Source organism: Globicephala melas, chromosome 21 (genome assembly GCF_963455315.2).
Source record: "Globicephala melas chromosome 21, mGloMel1.2, whole genome shotgun sequence".
Classification (NCBI taxonomy): Eukaryota; Metazoa; Chordata; class Mammalia; order Artiodactyla; family Delphinidae; genus Globicephala; species Globicephala melas.
In genome coordinates, this window is record NC_083334.1 from 10,736,776 (window position 1) to 10,756,756 (window position 19,981).

General features: G+C 47.2%; 1 protein-coding gene across 6 annotated transcripts in view; it reads right to left on the minus strand.

Annotated features, from left to right (window-relative positions):
* Positions 1-19,981, minus strand: part of DLGAP2 (DLG associated protein 2) — a 717,919-nt gene that overhangs the window by 98,041 nt on the left and 599,897 nt on the right. The gene's annotated exons all lie outside the window — the stretch shown is intronic.

The following is a 19,981-nucleotide window of genomic DNA, read 5'->3' on the forward strand; positions in this document are numbered from 1 at the left end:
GTGAAAACAAGCTCAGGGCTCCCACTGATTCTGCGTTATGGGGAGTGGTATAATTATTTCATTATCTATTACAATGTAATAATAATAGAAATAAAGTACACAATAAATGTAATGCACTTGAATCATCCTGAAACTATCCCCACCCCCCCTCCCCCGTCCGTGGAAAAATTGTCTTCTACAAAACTGGTCCCACGTGCCAAAAAGGTTGGGGACCACTGGTATATAGTATACATATACAGTACGTAATATGCACATATGGCATGTAATGTAATGTATACCGGAAACACAGTCTATTATAGTATATGCTATGCATTTATAGCATGTATATATAGTGCATATGTCCATATATAAAATGCATATATAGTATGTGTCTAATATATAGAGGAAATAGATCCTATTAGAGTGTGTAATATGCACATATAGCATGTATGTATAATGCATATATTTGTATATAACATGCATGTATAGTATATAGTATGCGTGTAATATATAGAGGAAATAGATCCTACTATAGTGTATAATATGCACATATAACATATATATGTAGTGCGTATACTCATATATAATATGCATAATAGTATATAGCATGCATATAATATACACACGAAATAGCTTCTATATTATAGTGTATAATAGGCACACATAACATGTATACTTAACAACGCATATATTTGTGTATAATATGCATATACTATCTATAGCATGTGCAGGAAACACAGACTCCGGATGGCAGGCTCCCTGAGGCTACCGGCTGGCCCCAGCCCTGTGCCAGGCCCAGAGCGGATGCTCCGAGCTGCGTGGAGACCAGATACGCTGGCAGAGCCCCTCCCTCTAGGTTCATCTCTCAGCTCTCCTGGGAAGTATCCTGTGCTTTGTCACATCAAACTGCTGCTCCTTCTGAAAATTCCTCCGCAGGTCCTCTCCACGCTCTGCTCCCCAGGCTGCTCCTTCTGAAAATTCCTCCGCAGGTCCTCTCCACGCGCTGCTCCCCAGGCTGGGGTGCTTCCTCCAGGATTTGCTCTCCGAGACTCGGCTCCAGCACCACCCACCGCAATTCAGACCATGCCTGGGCCCCCTGCACGCTGTCCTCAGGCTGAGGGTCCCGAAAGGGACGATAAGGGGACCCTCTCAACGCGTGAGAGCCTCGTCTCCTCAGGAAGGAAGCTGTCTGAGCCCCGACCCACCGCGGTGTCCAACACCCTCTCTGCAGGGCCACTGCCTGCCTCGGCACCACTGTCCTCCTCCAAGAGTGTCCCCCACTCACCCTTAACTCACAGAGCCTCGCCTGAGACACGCACAGAGCCACCCACCCTGACCCCCAAAGTGGCCTCCAAGGGCCACTGTGCGAAACAGGGAAGAAAGTTGAGAGACATGAGGCTTCTCCCTGATGACCATCCACCCAGCTCTCCCGGTGACCCACGCAAGGGAAACGTCACCCCCTGCCAAGGACACTGGCCCAGCGACTGGTCCAAGGTGTGGAAATGGAGCAGGACCCCATGGGGCCCCCCAGGTACACAGGCCCTGCTGTGTCCCCCGTTTCTTGCTGGTAGAAAAAGGCTTTCGTTTCCTAGGCCTTCCACGAGTCCCAAAGAGCAGACTCAATCAGTTACTGGTTAGGGAAGTGAGGGAATTGCAGAAATAAAGGAAAATCAGTCAAGCAAGAAAGGTAATGAGAGATTAAACAATAGTTCAGTGATAAAACAGAGTCCTAGTTCCTCCTCAAGGGATGTACCTACCATCTGACACATAGCTTGGGGCTGCTCTGCAGAAACTAGGACCCCTGCCCGGGTGGAAGAGGGTGACTACGGGCTGAGACCCCAGACGGGTCGGAACCAGGAGGTTGAGGACTGAGATTTCTGGAGCATCACCCTGTTGCCTCACCACCGACCAGAAAGTCACGGTCCCTGCAGCCCTCACCCCAGAGGTTGCCTTTAAAAACCTCATGCTCAGGCCAGCCAGTAACACGCATCAGACAAACCTACGTCTCCCATCTTCTTGGTTGTCGCCTCTGGACCAATGAACCTTCTCTGCTCCAAACTCTGACCTTTCGATTTGTTTGGCCTCACTGTGCATCTGACACACGGACTTGGGTTCGACACCAGTGTGGGTTCCAAAGGTCCCCTTTTCAGGCTCCAGAACTGCCACCTGTCAGGCCAGCTCAGATGTGGGAACGCGTTAGAAGAAAGGGACCCGGTTTCACGGATCCCTGAGAAGTTAGGGGCAACCTGGGAGCAACTGACAGCAGGAGAGAAAGTAAACCTTTTCTGAGGATCCCAGGGGGCTGTCTCTCACTCTCTCCTGCACGTTCAGAGCAAACGGTCCCCAATTCCAGGGTCCATGGGCCCTTTATCTCCAAACAGAGCTTTGCTTCACCCCAGTGTGAGGTGCTTCTCTGTCTCACGGGAGTGGCCATCCCATAATAGCTACGCAGTGTCTGTCCTTCTCCACAGCCAAGTTATAACTGGAGCGCTTCAGTATATCAGGAAAGGATATTTCTGATTATATTTTAATATAATTAAAAGCAAGTTTTCAAAGGAAATTCAGTATTCAATTGATAAACAGCACAAACCGTGCTCTGTCATCTAGACTTCACAGCAGCATAGAGGTGGCATCCTATTATCTTTTGCTTTATTCTTCCATTAACATGTAATTTAATACAATTCTAATCTTCCTCCATACTAAAAAGCCAGCCCATCATTGCTCCACTCACGCATCCCGTTTCTACCTAATGTTTAGCCTGCAAGCTACACTATGAATGCGGCCCCATAAAAGAACAGCATCAAAGAGGAAAGTTTAACTGAAATGAATTAAATCTGATTATGCCACATGTCGATAATATTCTCATTTCCCCTGAATTCCCTGACATAGGCGTGGAAGCTTACACATTACCTCTCAAAAATAAAACAGGGACAACACACAGGATAATAGTCCGCCGTAAATAATGGTGATACCAAAACATATAATGAGGGCTTGTACTCTGTAGGTTTTTTAATAAGTCTACATAACATATAACAAATACCTTAGGAGTTGGTCATTTCCCTTTGTGAAAGTGAGGTAACAAACACAAAATGCGGAAGGCGTCTTAGCTTCCTAATTTACAGCTATTCACTGAACCCTTTTTTGTTATTAAGCAAAAGAAAACAGCAATTATCATCGTCATTAACTGTCTCCCCGAATTCAAGCTAGGATGTAAATGCACATTCTACTGCTGGATTTCATGCGACTGTTGCCATACCCAGTCTAAAAAATATATTTTGAGTGGTGGAATGAAACCTTTTAAAATACAGCTAATGTGATGCAGTGCTCACTGTGTGTGAACCGTGTCACAGGCTTTACCCTCCTGGCGGCCCCCTGGGAGCAGTGCCTGTCCCCAGTGCAGGCTGAGGGGGCCAAGGCTAGCAGGGCAGTTGGGCAAGGCTCCCCAGGTGGTACCACACGCAGACACACACACGCACAGGTACACTCTCATATCAGAGCTGCAGCGGAACCCCAGCATCCCAGCTCTGGGCTGCTGATGGATAGGGAGGATGGAGGGGGCCCCTGTGCCCTTTCTGGTTAAACCAGGCTCGTGGTTCCAACACCAAGCCCAGCCTGAGCCACCCAGGCTGGACACACACTGCAGCGAGGGGCCCAGGCCCAGGTGTTTGGGGAAAGCGTGGATGCCCCTGCCTCCGGGTACAGACAGGCATGGCCAGGCCCTCCCCAACCCCACTGTAGGTGCTTGGAGGTCCTTCCCCCGAGGAAACCAGCTTTGTCTCCCTCTGCCGGAAGCTCACTTACACCCAAGCTGCCTGCCTGCCTGCATCTGCCTCTGATTTTATCCCCCATGGGGGGGTGGGGTGGGAGGGAAAGACCTTCCACTGCGTCACTTGCCCCTGCCCTCACTTGGGAAGGAAAATCCTGTAGGAGGGAGAGGGCCGCTGAACTAAATGGAAAGAACAACCCAAGGAAGACAAAATGAAGGGGCAAAAACTTTATCCAGTGGACCACGGTGTTGCCTGCTAAATAAAGAAGGATATATTTTCCCCAAACTAGTGGAACTTATCAACATTTCCTCAGAAATTTCAGCTGGGTCTTGTGCAAAGCCGTGAGGCCTCCCTGGTGGTGCCTGGAACCGCCACTCCCTTTGCCTGCTGACTTGTCCTCCTCGCCACTCCTGTGTCCTCCCCGCTGGCCCCAGCAGCACTGGCTCAGCCCACTTCCCTTCACGACTCCTCAGGAGCCGCAGGCCAGCTGGCCATCTCGCCAGGACCTTGCGACACAAGTGCAGGTCAGGGAACCCAGAAAGAAAGAGCCGAGTGGACCTGTTCCCGTATGTAACGTGTGAAGGTATGAAAGATGGGGCCCACCATGTCAAAAGGAGCCTATCTGAAGCTCCTTTAAAAAAGTTTCCTCAAAAATTAAACAGAAAAGTTCAAGATTTGTATCCTGACAGCTACAAAATATTGCTGAAAGAAATTAATGCTGCTCTAAGCAAATGGAAAAATATACCCAAAAAAGAATGTATAACTGAATCACTTTGCTGTACAGCAGAAATTAACACAACATTATAAATTAACTATAGTTCAATAAAAAACAAAGATATCCTATGTTCATAAATTGGAAGAATTAAAATGGTTAACGTGGGACTATTCCCCCAAATGACCTACAGATTCAACAATCCCCATTAAACCCCCAACTGGCTTCTCTGTCAAAATTCAAAACCTGATCTTCAAATTCATATAGATAGAAAATGAAAACTAAATCTAAAGCTAGCAGGAGGAAGGAAATAATAAAGCTCAGAGTGGGGATAAATGTAATAAGAAACAATAGAGAGAGTCAGTGGAATTTTCAATATACACAAATCAATCAACATGATGCACCATATTAACAGACTGAAGGAGAAAAACCATATGGTCACCTCATAGATGCAGAGAAAGCTTTCGGCAAAATTCAACACCCATTTACGATAAAAACCCTGCAGAAAGTGGGCACAGAGGGAACTTTCCTCAACATAATAAAGGCCATATATGACAAGCCCACAGCCAACATAGTCCTCGATGGTGAAAAACTGAAAGCATTTCCACTAAGATCAGGAAAAAGGCAAGGTTGCCCACTCTCACCACTCTTGTTCAACATAGTTTTGGAGTTTTTAGCCACAGCAATCAGAGAAGAAAAGGAAATAAAAGGAATCCAAATCAGAAAAGAAGAAGTAAAGCTGTCACTGTTCGCAGATGACATGATACTATACATGGAGAATCCTAAAGATGCTACCAGAAAACTACTAGAGCTAATCAATGAATTTGGTAAAGCAGCAGGATACAAAATTAATGCACAGAAATCTCTGGCATTCCTATACATTAATGATGAAAAATCTGAAAGTGAACTTAAGAAAACACTCCCATTTACCATTGCAACAAAAAGAATAAAATATCTGGGAGTAAACCTACCTAAGGAGACAAAAGACCAGTATGCAGAAAATTATAAGACACTGATGAAGGAAATTAAAGATGATATAAATAGATGGGAGAGATATACCATGTTCTTGGATTGGAAGAATCAACATTGTGAAAATGACTCTACTACCCAAAGCAATCTACAGATTCAGTGCAATCCCTATCAAACTACCACTGGCATTTTTCACAGAACTAGAACAAAAAATTTCACAATTTGTATGGAAACACAAAAGAGCCTGAATAGCCAAAGCAATCTTGAGAACGAAAAACGGAGCTGGAGGAATCAGGCTCCCTGACTTCAGACTGTACTACAAAGCTGCAGTAATCAAGACAGTATGGTACTAGCACAAAAACAGAAATATAGATCAATGGAACAGGATAGAAAGCCCAGAGATAAACCCATGCATATATGGTCACCTTATCTTTGATAAAGGAGGCAGGAATGTACAGTGGAGAAAGGACAGCCTCTTCAATAAGTGGTGCTGGGAAAACTGGACAGGTACATGTAAAAGAATGAAACTAGAACACTCCCTAACACCATACACAAGAATAAGCTCAAAATGGGTTAAAGACCTAAATGTAAGGTCAGAAACTATCAAAATCTTAGAGGAAAACATAGGCAGAACACTCTATGACATAAATCACAGCAAGATCCGTTTTGACCCACCTCCTAGAGAAATGGAAATAAAACCAAAAATAAACAAATGGGATCTAATGAAACTTAAAAGCTTTTGCACAGCAAAGGAAACCATAAACAAGACCAAAAGACAACCCTCAGAATGGGAGAAAATATTTGCAAATGAATCAACTGACAAAGGATTCATCTCCAAAATTTACAAGCAGCTCATGCAGCTGAATAACAAAAAAACAAACAACCCAATCCAAAAATGGGCAGAAGGCTTAAATAGATATTTCTCCAAAGAAGATACACAGATTGCCAACAAATACATGAAAGAATGCTCAACATCATAAATCATTAGAGAAATGCAAATCAAAACTACAATGAGATATCATCTCACACCGGTCAGAATGGCCATCGTCAAAAAATCTAGAAACAATAAATGCTGGAGAGGGTGTGGAGAAAAGGGAACACTCTTGCACTGCTGGTGGGAATGTGAATTGGTACAGCCACTATGGAGAACAGTATGGAGGTTCCTTAAAAACTACAAATAGAACTACCATATGACCCAGCAATCCCACTACTGGGCATATACCCTGAGAATACCATAATTCAAAAAGAGTCATGTACCAAAATGTTCATTGCAGCTCTATTTACAATAGCTAGGAGATGGAAACAACCTAAGTGTTCATCATCAGATGAATGGATAAAGAAGATGTGGCACATATATACAATGGAATATTACTCAGCCATAAAAAGAAACGAAATTGAGTTACTTCTAGTGAGGTGGATGGACCTAGAGTCTGTCATACAGAGTAAAGTAAGTCAGAAAGAGAAAGACAAATACCATATGCTAACATATATATATGGAATCTAAGAAAAAGAAATGTCATGAAGAACCTAGGGGTAAGACGGGAATAAAGACACAGACCTACTAAAGAATGGACTTGAGGATGTGGGGAGGGGGAAGGGTAAGCTGTGACAAAGTGAGAGAGTGGCATGGACATATATACACTACCAAATGTAAAATAGATAGCTAGTGGGAAGCAGCCGCATAGCACAGGGAGATCAGCTCGGTGCTTTGTGACCACCTAGAGGGGTGGGATAGGGAGGGTGGGAGGGAGGGAGATGCAAGAGGGAAGAGATATGGGAACATATGTATATGTATAACTGATTCACTTTGTTATAAAGCAGAAACTAACACACCATTGTAAAGCAATTCTACTCCAATAAAGTTGTTAAAAAAAAAGTTGGTTCTTCAGGAAGATCAATAAAACTGACAAACCTTTAGCTAGACTGAAAAGAAAAAAAAGACTCAAATTTCTAAAATCAGAAACCAAAGTGGCGGATTACTACTAACCTTATATAAATAAGAAGGATTATAAGGGAATACGATGAACAATTGTATGCCAGCAAATTAGATAACCTAGATGAAACGGACAAACTCAAAGAAACACACAAATTACTTTGAGAAGAAACAGAAAATCTTGGCAGAACTATAAGACAGAACTATTGGGTTGGCCTAAAAGATCGTTTGGGTTTTTTGTGCAACCCCAAATTCGCAGGATACAAGATCAAAACACAAAAATCAGTTGTGTTTCTACATATGAGCAATGAACAATTTCCAAAAAGGAAATTAGGAAAGCTATTCCATTTACAATAACATCTAAAAGAATAAAATACCTGTGTCTACATTTAACTAAGAAGGTGAAAGTTTTGTACACTGAGCATGAGAAAGCAGTGCTGAAAGAAATTAAAAAAGACCTAAAGAAATGGAAAGGCATCCTATATTCATGGATTGGAAGACTTAATATTTTTAAGAATTCAATACTATCAAAAGTAACCCACAGATTCAATGCAATCTCTATGGAAATTCCCGCCGGCGATTTTGCAGAAGTGGAAGAACCAATCCTTAAATTCAGTGGAAATTCAATGGGCCCCAAATAGCTAAAACCATCTTGCAAAAGGAGAACAAAGTTGGGGGACTCACACTTCCCAATTCCAAAACTTGCTAAAAACCTACAGTAACCAAAACAGTGTGACTCTGGTATAAGGATAGACATATAGACTAATGGAATAGAATTGGGAGTCCAGAAATAAACCTATACATCTATGGCCAATTCATTTCTGGTACAGGTGCCAAGAGTGTTTAGGGAAAGAGTAGTCTTTTCTATAAAACGTGCTGGGACAACCAGATTTCTACCTGCATAAGAATGAAGTCGTACCCCTATCTCACACCGTATGCAAAAATGAACACAAAATGGATCAAAGACCCAAAGAAAGGCATAAAAGTATAAAATTCTTAGAAGAAAACACACATGTACTTCTTTGTGAATGTGGATTAGGCAATGCTTTCTTAGATATGTCATCAAAAGCACAGGAAAAGAAGAAAAAAATAGATAAAATGGACTCCCTAAAATTGAAAACTTTTGAGATTTAAAAGACACCCCCAAGAAAGTGAAAAGACAACCCGGAGAATGCGAAAAACATTTTGCAAATCAAGTATCTGATAAGGAAATTGTATCTAGAGTATATAAAGATCTCTTACGACGTAATTATAAAAGACAAATAGTTCAAATAAAAATGGGCGAAAAATCTAAACAGACATTTCTCCAAAGAAGATACACAAAGGGCCAATAAGTACAGGAAGAGATGCTCAACCACCACTGGCCATCAGGGAAATGCAACTGAAACCACAATGAGATACCATTTCACATCACTAGGATGTCTAAGTAAGAGACAAAGTAACAAGTGCTGATGAGGATACAGAAGAAATGGACCCTCATTCCCTGCTGGGGGGGGTGTCAGATGATGCAGTCGCTTTGGAAAGTTCTTCAGAAGGGTAAACACAGAGGAACCATGTGACCCAGGAATTCAAACGTGAGGTACATGCCCCAGAGAAATGAAAGCAGATGTCCCCACAGAAACTTGTATGTGAATGTTCATAGCAGGGTTATTCGTAATAGTAAAAAAAAAAGGAAACAACCCAAATGCCCATCAATGGATGTACAAAAGTGGTTATGTCCATCCAAATGGAATATTATTCTCCAGTAACAACCAATTAAGTATGGGAACACCGTATAGCATGGATGGACCTTCAAAACATTATGCTAGTGAAAGGAGGTAGTCACAAAGGACCACATGTTACATGATTCCACTCATATGAAGTGCGCAGAAGAGGTAAATCCTTAGAGACCGGAAATCGATTGTTGAATGTCAGGGGCTGGGGCAGGAGGATAGGGGGTGACTGTCAGGGTGTGGGGTGATGAAAAGGTTCTAAAAGTGACTGCAGTGGTGGTCGCACATATCTGTAAATACAAAAAACACTGAATTGTACATTTTAATGGTGAACTGTATGGTAGGTGAACTATATCCCCATAAACGTCTTATAACTGAATAAATATATACGAAGAAGACATAAAAACACAAAATTGAATATATACAAAGTTCGCTTTAAAAATTTTTCCTCATGTGTTTAGAACTCAGTAAAAGACCTGTTTAGTAAAATTTAGGAAAGCAGTATGCTTGCTGGCTTGCTTTTAAACGTCCTCTCTCTCCGTGGTAGGACGGAGGTGATTGAGCTGAGTCCCATTAATTCGACTGCTGGAGAGCTCAGGGCCAATTTGGGGTCCACAGACAGGCACTTGTTTCTCTTTGCTCCTTCATTCTTACTGAAAGTTCTCAGATCATGATTTCAAATTTGCATTTATATTTCATCATGTTTTTGTTATTCACGCATCACATTCTTATAAAATGAGATGAGGAATAAATTAGTGAATAAATTAACTTTAAGTGGTTCGATAATATTAGTTCAAGTTATACAGTAAACGGATGAGAGCTGTTGAGTCATCGGCGGACAACGGCTGGGGAAGCGCGAACGCACTCCGGCGACGCTGGGGGCGGGGTCAGGAATCCAGCGAGCTGGGGGCCAGCGCTTTCCTCACTCCTGTTACCCAAGGTCTGACAGCTCACGCACATTTGAATTTCCTCACCCATCTGTGGTTTTGCCTTTATTTGCCAAACAGTTCAAAGCCCTTCAAACCTGGGCTATGCACCAGTCTCACCCGGGAAGCATTTCAAAGCGCGGTCCCCAGGCATTACCCCGGACACGGTGGGACTCTGTCTCTGGAGCCGTGGCAGCTCCCCAACCTGTAAATGTCAGACGCTGCCCTCGGCTTCACGTGGGGCACTGCTGTCACTGGTCAAGTCTTCCCCTGTGGCTTTGTGTCCCCAACTAGCGCCTTTCACCTCTGAGTCACTGTGTACCTGGGGGCGGGGGGGGGGTCCCTTGAACGACTGTCACGTCTCCATCATGGCTGGTAACTGAATGAATATGTAAACAAGCAAAATTAATAAAGAGCATTTGTGCCCCGGGCTTTGCCAGGGGCAGGACTCGCGGGGAGGGCTCCAAGGTTCTTAGGCAAAATTTAGATCCTCTACCAGCTTCTAGGCTGGAGTTGCTGGAATCACAGAACTAGTTTCCAGCAGCTGGAGCCTTTTGAAGGGAAGGTTCTGTATGAAACGCTCGCCGCTTCCGAACTGTGAAGCACTGGGGGCAGTACTGTTGAAACGGCTCCGCTGCCGAGCTTTTCTGGCCCTTCTCTCTGCTTGTTCTTTAATGCTTTTTTTAAATTCTGCTTTTGTACAATCACGGCCCCCAAGGGAAAAAACGCTCAAAGCTTGTGCGCTTTCAACCCGTTTTCAGAGGCACAGCCGGGTACCCCCGGGCGCTAACGCTGCCACGGTTCTTAAGCTGAGGGTCTTCGGGCCTGCGGGGCTCAAGACCTTCCCCCGTGTTACAGATGCAGGTCAGCTCCCTGGGCCCCTGGTACTGTCCGTGGAAGCAAAGTTCTCAGCTGCTCCCTGACCTCAGACGGGACAGGCCCGGAGGAGGTGCGTCTGGGCCGTGATCCAGGTGTTTTTCTTTTTCTCGTGGGGTCACAGATGCCCGGACGGAGCGGCCCAGGGGGAGAGGCCGAGGCAGGGAGTCCGCGGTGAGAGCTTCTGTCGTCCCCCTCCTCTCGTGCTGACCTGACCTCATGGTTCAGTCACCAGTCCACCCTGCATGTCCCAGAACCTGCCCAGATGCAGGCGGTGACAGGTGACAGAAACCAGGGGCACGCCGCAGGCCAGGGACGGAGGGAAACGCAGACAAACCAACCCGGGAGGGGTGACAGTGTGTGTGTGAGCCTCTCCCCTCTCGTGGGCCTCGGGGTCTGGGAGGGGTCGGGCCTGGGCCGGGGAGGGGCCTGGCGGGGATGCGCGGACAGGGTGGAACCTGCGGGCAGAGCAGCTTGGAGGCTGCACGGACTTGGTCTACTCCCCGGAGCCGAGCAGCGGCAGAGGGGCGTGTCTGAAGCCTCTGGAGCTGTGAGCACCAGAGGGGATGAGGCCACGCGCTCAGGCCTCCTTCACGTCCCAGCCCAGGGGACGGCGACAGGCAGTGCCCTGCACCCACGTGCCCTGTTCACAGGTCGCAGCTCTGACCCCCAGAGAGTCTGGAGACGGGGCCTGTGAGGAGAGCGCTAAAGGTTGAATGAGGTCCCCGCAGGGCCCTGACCCGCAGCACTGGTGTCCTCAGGGGAAGCGGGGAGGACACAGCGAGGAGGGCCCTCTGCCCCCGGGCACCCTGGCCTTGGACTCCTAGCCTCCAGAGCGTGTGAAACAGACGTCTGTGGTTTAAGCCTCCAGCTTGTGGCGACGGCTGTGGAGGGAGCGGCAGGGGGGTGGGCGGAAATGCCGGCACGTGGGCAGTGTGACCCCCCAACGCCACCCTCCCCCGAAGCTCACCGTCGGCGTGTCCCCGTGAGGAAACGGGGTTCAGAGGGGCAGTGGCAGCCCTGAGCCCGGGCCCCAGCATGGCTCGGAGGCCTCCCCGCTGCCCACCTGTGATGCCGACTCCAGGCTCCCCTCCTGGGGATGCGATTGCTGCCCGCTACCTCCAGGCCCATCCAAAGCGGGGTCCGTAATACCGAGTCACAACCGTGTTGTAATCCCTGGTCACTCCTGTCCCCGTATACAAAGGTGTCCTCCTCTCAGGAGCCTCATGGGGGTGTGAAAACCAACACTGACACGTCCACAAGTCCACCTCTGACCCCCGAGCCAGGGCCCTGCGAACACACGTTGTTTCAGCTTCTTCGGGTCCCTTTGGACACGAACGCTGTTTGTTACGAAAACAAACAAAACCCACGAGCGTCGGATCCCATCCTGGGGAGGCTGAAAGACAGGATGAGGAACCCCTTCCGTGACAGGAGGGTGTGTGCCGGAGCCAGGAAACCTAGGCTCCGTCCTCCGACCCCGCAGGCACGGCCTCCGCGATCGGGCAGCTCGGTCCTTTCAGAAGCTGCGGGGGAACAGCGTGGGCCTCCGTCTCGGACGACAGGGTTTGAATCATGAGGGTGACATCGAATTCCTAGAGGAGGGGTCACAGCACCTGGCAGAATCTCAGTAGACAAGGCAGCGCGAGCCGCCCCCACCCTCAGGAGGAGGAGAGGGTCACAGCATCTCCATCCCCCGCGGCCCCTGCACGGCGAGCACCACCCGGGAAGAATTTCCTCTCCTTACAAAGAGCTTTACCGGGTCGTACACTGAGCCTTAAACCGAGAGCAGCACAGGGATCGAAACAAACTTAACATGCTTTCCATTTTCCCTCCATTCAACTCTGGTCTGGTTTCCAGGGAATTTCGGATGGTGGAGGGAGCGCGTTTGGCGGTGAGAAGAAGGCACAGCCTTTCTGAGGCACAACACAGCCTGCGGAGGAAGAAGAGTACTGCGGCACGAAGTAGTTCCTGAACGCACTGTAGAGCTTTGCGTTAGTGCAGAAGTGTATTTTGGGTGGATTTAGGTGGAGATAAAAGGAAGACAGAGTTCAGCATGGACGGCAGGGTAACCAGGAAGGACAGGAAGAAGGGAGGAGCGAGGAGGGGGCAGCCTGCAGGCTGCAAAGAGGTTCCTGGCCGAGGGGATGCTTTCCCTCTGCCAGAGCCTGCGGGGCGGGGGGGTGGGGGGGGTGGGGTGGGGGGCTGCCCCGCCCACTCCGCGCAGGGCCACGCCCTCCGCAGGGACCTGCATCAGCCTGAATCCATGAAATCCCGCGAGGCGAACAGCTCTCTTCCCTCCAAGGTCCCCCCTGTTCCCAGGGCGGTGCTTCTCTCTGCGTGACCCTCCGCACTTTACTGGACCCCACCCAGCCTTGAAGACCCACTGCACGGGCTTTCTCCTCCCACGGGTGTTTCCCCAGACCCTCCACCTAAACTCACTCATCCCTCCTGTGAACGTAAACAGAGCGTCTCGGCTCTGACAGTTACACTTCATTCACACATTCTTCCATCTACCCATCCTCACCCTCAGCCGCCCAGCATCCACAGGGCACCAGCTCACGGTCAGGTGTTGGGACCGTCCCTGTTCTGACGCAGCAATGCCTGAGACGCTCATTCCAGTGGAGGAACGAGCATGTGAGCAAACAGAAACCTCTGTGACAGAGAGAGGCACGTGCAGACGGCGGGGAGTTGGGTGAGAGGGACCTGGGCCGGCGAAGAAGGGTCAGGGGGTCATCATCCACAGCTGACACGTGACAAAACCACTGCTCTAAGAACGCGATTTCCCAGGGTCAAACGGCTCAGGGGTCCAAGTTCCAGCTAGACCCCCAGTGCCCTGACTTCAGCTGTCCTCCTCCGGCCTGCTCGCAGCTTTATCCAGGACAGCGCTCACTGGTCCCTCGCCTGCTCCAGGTGCTGGGGACCCCACGCTGCTTTTTCCTGCTCCCCTCAGCTGACGCTCGCAAGAGGTTTAATCCCGTAGATGGATGAACTGAATGGGGGCCGAAGCTGCCCCGTCACCCCTGTTGCATCCCGGCAGGGACACCAGCCTTCTCGGGTCTAGCAGTGCGGGACGGCACATGTGTTGCCTACAGCCTGCTTCTCTTCCGGCTTCTCCACCTCCTGGAGAAATGGCTCACCTCCCAGCCAAGCCCGGTGCACTCACAGTCTAAGCTCGGGGCCCTGGGGACGGGGACAGAGCTGGCGTGCGCTGCCGCCCACACTTTGCAGGCGTCTGGACTGTGGGTGCTCAAGCGCGGTGCACCCAGGGGGGCTGCGAGAGATTCTCAGAAATACCTCTTCCTGCAGCCCTGCGGCCGCCTTGTTCAGGTGGATAAAAACGGCCGTCTGTACAAGCACGTCAAGGAACAGTGCAACCCCAATTCACTATTTTTAGTAAAACCAAATCCACTGCCTATTCTTTCAACTATGCACATGTGGACAAGAGGTCAGTGTGCTGCCCCAAGGCACAGCTGCCTGACCACTCATGACCTGCCCACATGTCACACGACCTTCCCTAAACCCTGCTTCCCGGCCATCCTTCAGGGGATGAGGGATTGAGGGAGGTTCCTGTTCCATCGTGGCGTGAGGCCAAGCCAGCACATCGCGGGTGCGTTGATGATGGAGAGAATAAATCCCACCTTCTTTCTCAGGGATTTGACATCCAGACATTTGGAGAGAGGGTTTGTCAGTGCCGTAGCAGCAAAGCAGGGGGACATCTCAGAGGCGGTGTGGGATGCCCAGGTCTGAGGGCACGATGCCCAGAGCAGCAGTGACCCCATCTGCACGGCCACTCCATCTGGAAGGATGCTCTGGTCCCCTGCAAGCAGCAGCTGGGTACATGCTGACAGGGTCCTGTCTCCTTGAACCCTTGTGACCCCTGCAGCAAACTGACCTGAGGCATCTGTTCCCGGCAGCAGAAAGAGCTTCCTAAGGGGACACTTGGGGGACGAAAACTGCACCTCAGGCAAATGGAAGCAAACTGCCAACTTGCAAACCTAACTGACCAAAGGAGGATTTCACCCATTCAAACCAGTCTCAGCTAATACTTAGGGTTTTATTAACTCCTGTCATCTGTTCCATAGTGTGTCCTGCAGTGTTGATTTTGCGCACACACACCCCCTAGTGATTTGACTTGGCTCTTAGATCGGCAGTTTCAATCAATAATTTGTAAGACATGCAAGTAGCTTTCTTTTTTACCCCCGTTAACTCCACACAGATCAAAGTTCTACTTTAAAAGAAAAGTTGCACCTAGATGTCTTTTGAAAGGACAATGTCAACATGCGGAGTTTTGTGATTCTAAACTCAGGTGCCGAACGCTTCAGCTACTTCTCAGAATTTCCTTATATTTTTGATTAAGCATTTATGGTGAGCACGTTGGCAACTTAATTACCAAATGACTTCTTATTTATGGGCTAAATAAATAGCTTTTTTTTTTTTTTTTTGCGGTACGTGGGCCTCTCACTGTTGTGGCCTCTCCCGTTGCGGAGCACAGGCTCCAGACGCGCAGGCTCAGCAGCCATGGCTCACGGGCCCAGCCACTCCGCGGCATGTGGGATCTTCCCGGACCGGGGCACGAACCCGCGTCCCCTGCATCGGCAGGTGGACTCTCAACCACTGCGCCACCAGGGAAGCCCCAAAAATAGCTTTTAAACAGATCTTTATTCTGCACTCAAAAACAATGGCTTCCAAAGCACAAAAGAAAATTGCTATCAGTTGTAAACCCAAACCCATTACTCATGAGGCCCAAAGTCATTTCTGACTCTTTATTAGGAAATTTGCCTTGTGAAATACGCGTGTAGCTTCACAAAATTATAACTGTTTTTCCAAGTCTCTTTCTCCCTGAGTTCCTTTGATACAAATCAGTCTCCTTAATTTAAATCAATCTCTCTCTCTCCTTTTACATAGTTTTTGATGATTCTTATATTTCTGCCTTGACAAAAATGTATAAGCTGTCAGCAATGTCTGTTGCCAATTCCCAACGTATATATCCAGTAAAAGAATGCTTGTTTTAAAATATTTGGTTTTTGACAATTACTTCATAAGCAATTTTGAAATAGGAATTCATAGTAAATTTTAAGGTAGTGATGATTACCTTAAATGTCTCAATTTATAAACTTGAAATTTTATGAAAATGAAATTCATTTTAAGATTTTAGATGATGGAAACTCATAATACAATCCCTGGTGTAAACATTTTAATTTAAAATCCATGCTCTCCACCGGAAAGGAGTCAAGACAGGATTCATTTAGCGCCAGCGGTGCCCGGCAATTTCCGGCAGCAGAGGGCTCTTTTGCTAAATCAAATGATAAAGGAAGCAACACCAATATGGATTTACGCCATTAGCTCATTTCCCCCCAGTATCAATGACTACGACTGAAGCTTCATTAATGGGGAACATTGCTTTGGGGAGAATGTCTCACTGGAGAACATTTAGATCAGCCCTATGCATGCGAATGACGCATCTGGAAATAGTTTACATGTGGGAAGAGGAGGGAGAAGTACAGGGGCAGGTGCGCGGGGCCCACCTGCAGCAGGTGTGGTGCTGACGTTTCCTGTTCTCTGTTTGACCATACTTCTCCCTCCTACAAAGATCCGTGTTCAAAACCTCTGAATAGAACTGAACCTTCTTTTACTGCGTTACAAGTCAGAGAGAGAGGTGTGTCTACAAACCAGCCCCTCCTTTCTACTCAAGTAAAAAATAAAATTGAAGTCAAAATATATCTGCACTTTGCTATGAATCAAATAGGTATGTTAATAATTAAAACAGGCTGCTGTGGCCAGAAAGTGGCAAAGCATGACTCCTTCACAACGGGAGGGTGTTTATAAATTAGTATGACCTTCTGGGAAATAAATGAGGCAAAATCTTAGAAGCCATGAGAGTCTTTATACCTCCCAGCCAGGGAAGCATGCGCACAGTCTTCTGCAGAAGGAGCAATCTCGGAAGATGAGGTCACCTCTGCACAAGGATGTTTCCGGTGATCTTAGAAAACCGACCTCCTGTTTGTTTGCTGGTTTATACGCTGACACGTTCCAGTGAGGATTCAGTTTGTTTTTACAAATACAAACGAGAAAGTGAACTAAACTGAAAAAATTTAACTATGAAGCAAGAGAAAGGAGAGTAGGAACGGTGATGGGGGCGGGACCTCCTGTCTTAGCTACGGCTTGATTCTGACGCCCATTCGAGGAGAGAAACACCTGATTCGGTTACCTGCATGCTAGAGACACAAGAGTCACTCAGAAAAATGCAATTTCTAAATCACAGGATTTGAAATCCAGACATTTGCAGAGAGAGTTTGGTTTAGTAAAACCAAATCCATCGCCTATTCTTCCAACTATGCACATTTGGACAAGAGGTCCGTGTGCTGCCCCAAGGCACAGCTGCCTGACCGCTCATGACCTGCCTGTGTCATTTCCTCCTCTGTGTCCCCTTGCAGAATACATTTTCCCAGCTTTGTTGGGACGTAACTGACATATGGCGTTAAGTCTAAGGTATACAGTGTGATGACTTGATACACGTACGTATCGGGAAATGTTTACCACAAGAAGGGTAGTTAACACGTCCTTCCCCTGACGTCTATAATCACCATCTGTTGTTGTTGTCGTTAGGGTGAAAACAGTAAAACTCTCCCGTCTTAGCAACTCCAAGTATACAGTCTAGTGTTGCTGACTATAGTCGCCATGCAGTGCGTTATGTCCCCCGAACTCGGTCGCCTTATAACTGAGAGTTTATAACTGACAAACATCTCCCCATCTCCCCACTTCTTAGGGAATATAAAAATTCTTAGAGAATATTAAAATATTAAAAAGGAAAGAAATATCCCAAATACTAATATCCTCAATGTTTAAAGAAATCATGAAGGTAAGAAAAATAATTCCCTGAAAAAATTAGCAGGTAAAATGAAAATAATTTCATAGACACAAAATACAAATTACTAGCAAAATATTTTAACCTCACTAACAATCAAAGGCCACCAAACCACATGAATAAAATATCTTTCAGAAGCATAGATCCATTTTCCAAACTGTGGCACCTGGGGCTCTGTCCTAGAAAAATAATAGAACAAAGAGAGAAGGATGGTCTCATTGCACAATCACCTTTTGTGAAACTGGTTCCAAGTCAAGAATACACACACACACACACACACACACACACTCGCATATACACACAGTGCTGTCTAATCATCTCAGTATTGAACAGGTCACCATACTTAATTTTAATCAACTGCTCCACTTTTTTTGTGCGGGGAGGGAATTTAAGTTACTTCTAAAAATAGACTTTAAGAAAGTTAAAAACAATAAACTTTCAGCATATTGAGGGCAAAGTGAAGTTATAGAATATACTTTTGGGGGATTTGGGGTTTCTCAACATTCGTTAAACACAAAAAGTTGGAGAGAAATTTCAAGTTAAGGAGTGTTAGAGAACAAAAGGAATTGTTGTACCTAGACAATTACATTTGGAGTCCAAAGATGCTCTTCAAAGTGGGACATTTCCGCTGAGTTCCCCGTGGACCCCTGCCCCGAGCCCTCAAGTGCCCCTTCCCTGAGGGGACGTCGTGTCCACTGAGATCACAACAACTTTTACACTGGATGGGCCAATATCGGACACGTTTACTGCCTGTTCAAGGGGCAATTATTCGCCAATTTTTTCACGTTGTACAGCATCAACTTCTGCTATTTTTAGCCACTCACCGTACCGGCACTGGTCTGGAGTTTGTAGCAGCCCCAGTCCTTGGTGACGAGTGTTCTTTGGGTAGTGAATATTTCTGGAATTGGTACTTTTTATAAACGTTAATTTATCTCAGCATTAGATGAACACTCCGTTCTCTAAATCGTCACCTTCCTTCCAAAACCCGTGGTCCCTCTCACTGACCACCGCTGAGGCAACAAATGAAGGAAATGATAAACATTTCCTGACATCACAATTTGACCAAAATCAGGAAAGTTAAACCACATGAACATTTGAAGAAACACTGGGAAACAATAAGGAAGGAAGTGGGATTAAATACATGGATGGACCTAGAGATGATCATACTAAGCAAAGTAAGTCAGACAGAGAAAGACAAAATTATATGATATCACAAATGTGGAATCTAAAATATGACGCAAATGAACTTATCTCCGAAGAGAAACAGACTCACAGGCATAGAGAACAGACTTGTGGTTGCCAAGGGTGGGGGGACGGAAGGAATGCGAGTTTGGGATTAGCAGAGGTAAACTAGTACATATAGGAAGGGTAAACAAGGTCCTACTGTGTAGCACAGGGAACTATAGTCACCATCCTGTGATAAACCATACTGGAAAAGAACATGAAAAAGAATGCATATACATGTATAACTGAACCACTTTGCTGTACAGCAGAAACTAACACAACATTGTAAATCAACTATTCTTCAGCAAAATTAAATGATTTTTTTAATGAGGAAAGGTTCTTACTTTTCCCTAGCATCAATATTTACTTGTGGGGAAGTCACTCAGGAAACTGGGGCTTTGGTCTGCGTTCTTCCTAGTCGGGCCCTCTCCTCGGTGACACCGTCCTGTTTCTGTCACCTTTCTTGGCCTTTTCTCCTATTTCTAAACAGGAAAGCAGAGATGCTCGTTTCCAGACCCTGGGGGCCCCTGCTGCCCGCAGGATGGGGGAGGCTGGCGGAGGCCTCGGCAGCCCGCGCCCCCGTCCCCTTGCTCCCAGCCCCTGCACACACCCCGTCCCCGATCTGGCCCCTCGTAGGCCTCCTGCTTCTGCCGGGGACTCCGCACATGCCCCTCCCTGCCCCCTGCGTGCCCCCATCGTCAGTTCTCTCCACCTCCTGCCGCCTCGAGGGTGGGGCAGCCTCTGTGACCCACCCCTGCCCGTGAGGAAGCCTGCAGATCCTGCCTCGCTTCCCAGTCGGCGTCCTGACCCTCAGGGCAGTTTTCTGTATCTATTTCAGTGCAGAGTTTTGGAAAGAAACAGAACGTTAAGAATGCTGGTACCCCGCCTACGACCAGGACCACCGGCCACCGCACTGTCACGTGGATTTAGGTGGTTCTGTGGCGAATGCCCGTCGCCCCTGCTGGACGATAAGCTTCACCAGAACGGGAGGGCCAGGTGACACGGCCCCTCTCCTTCC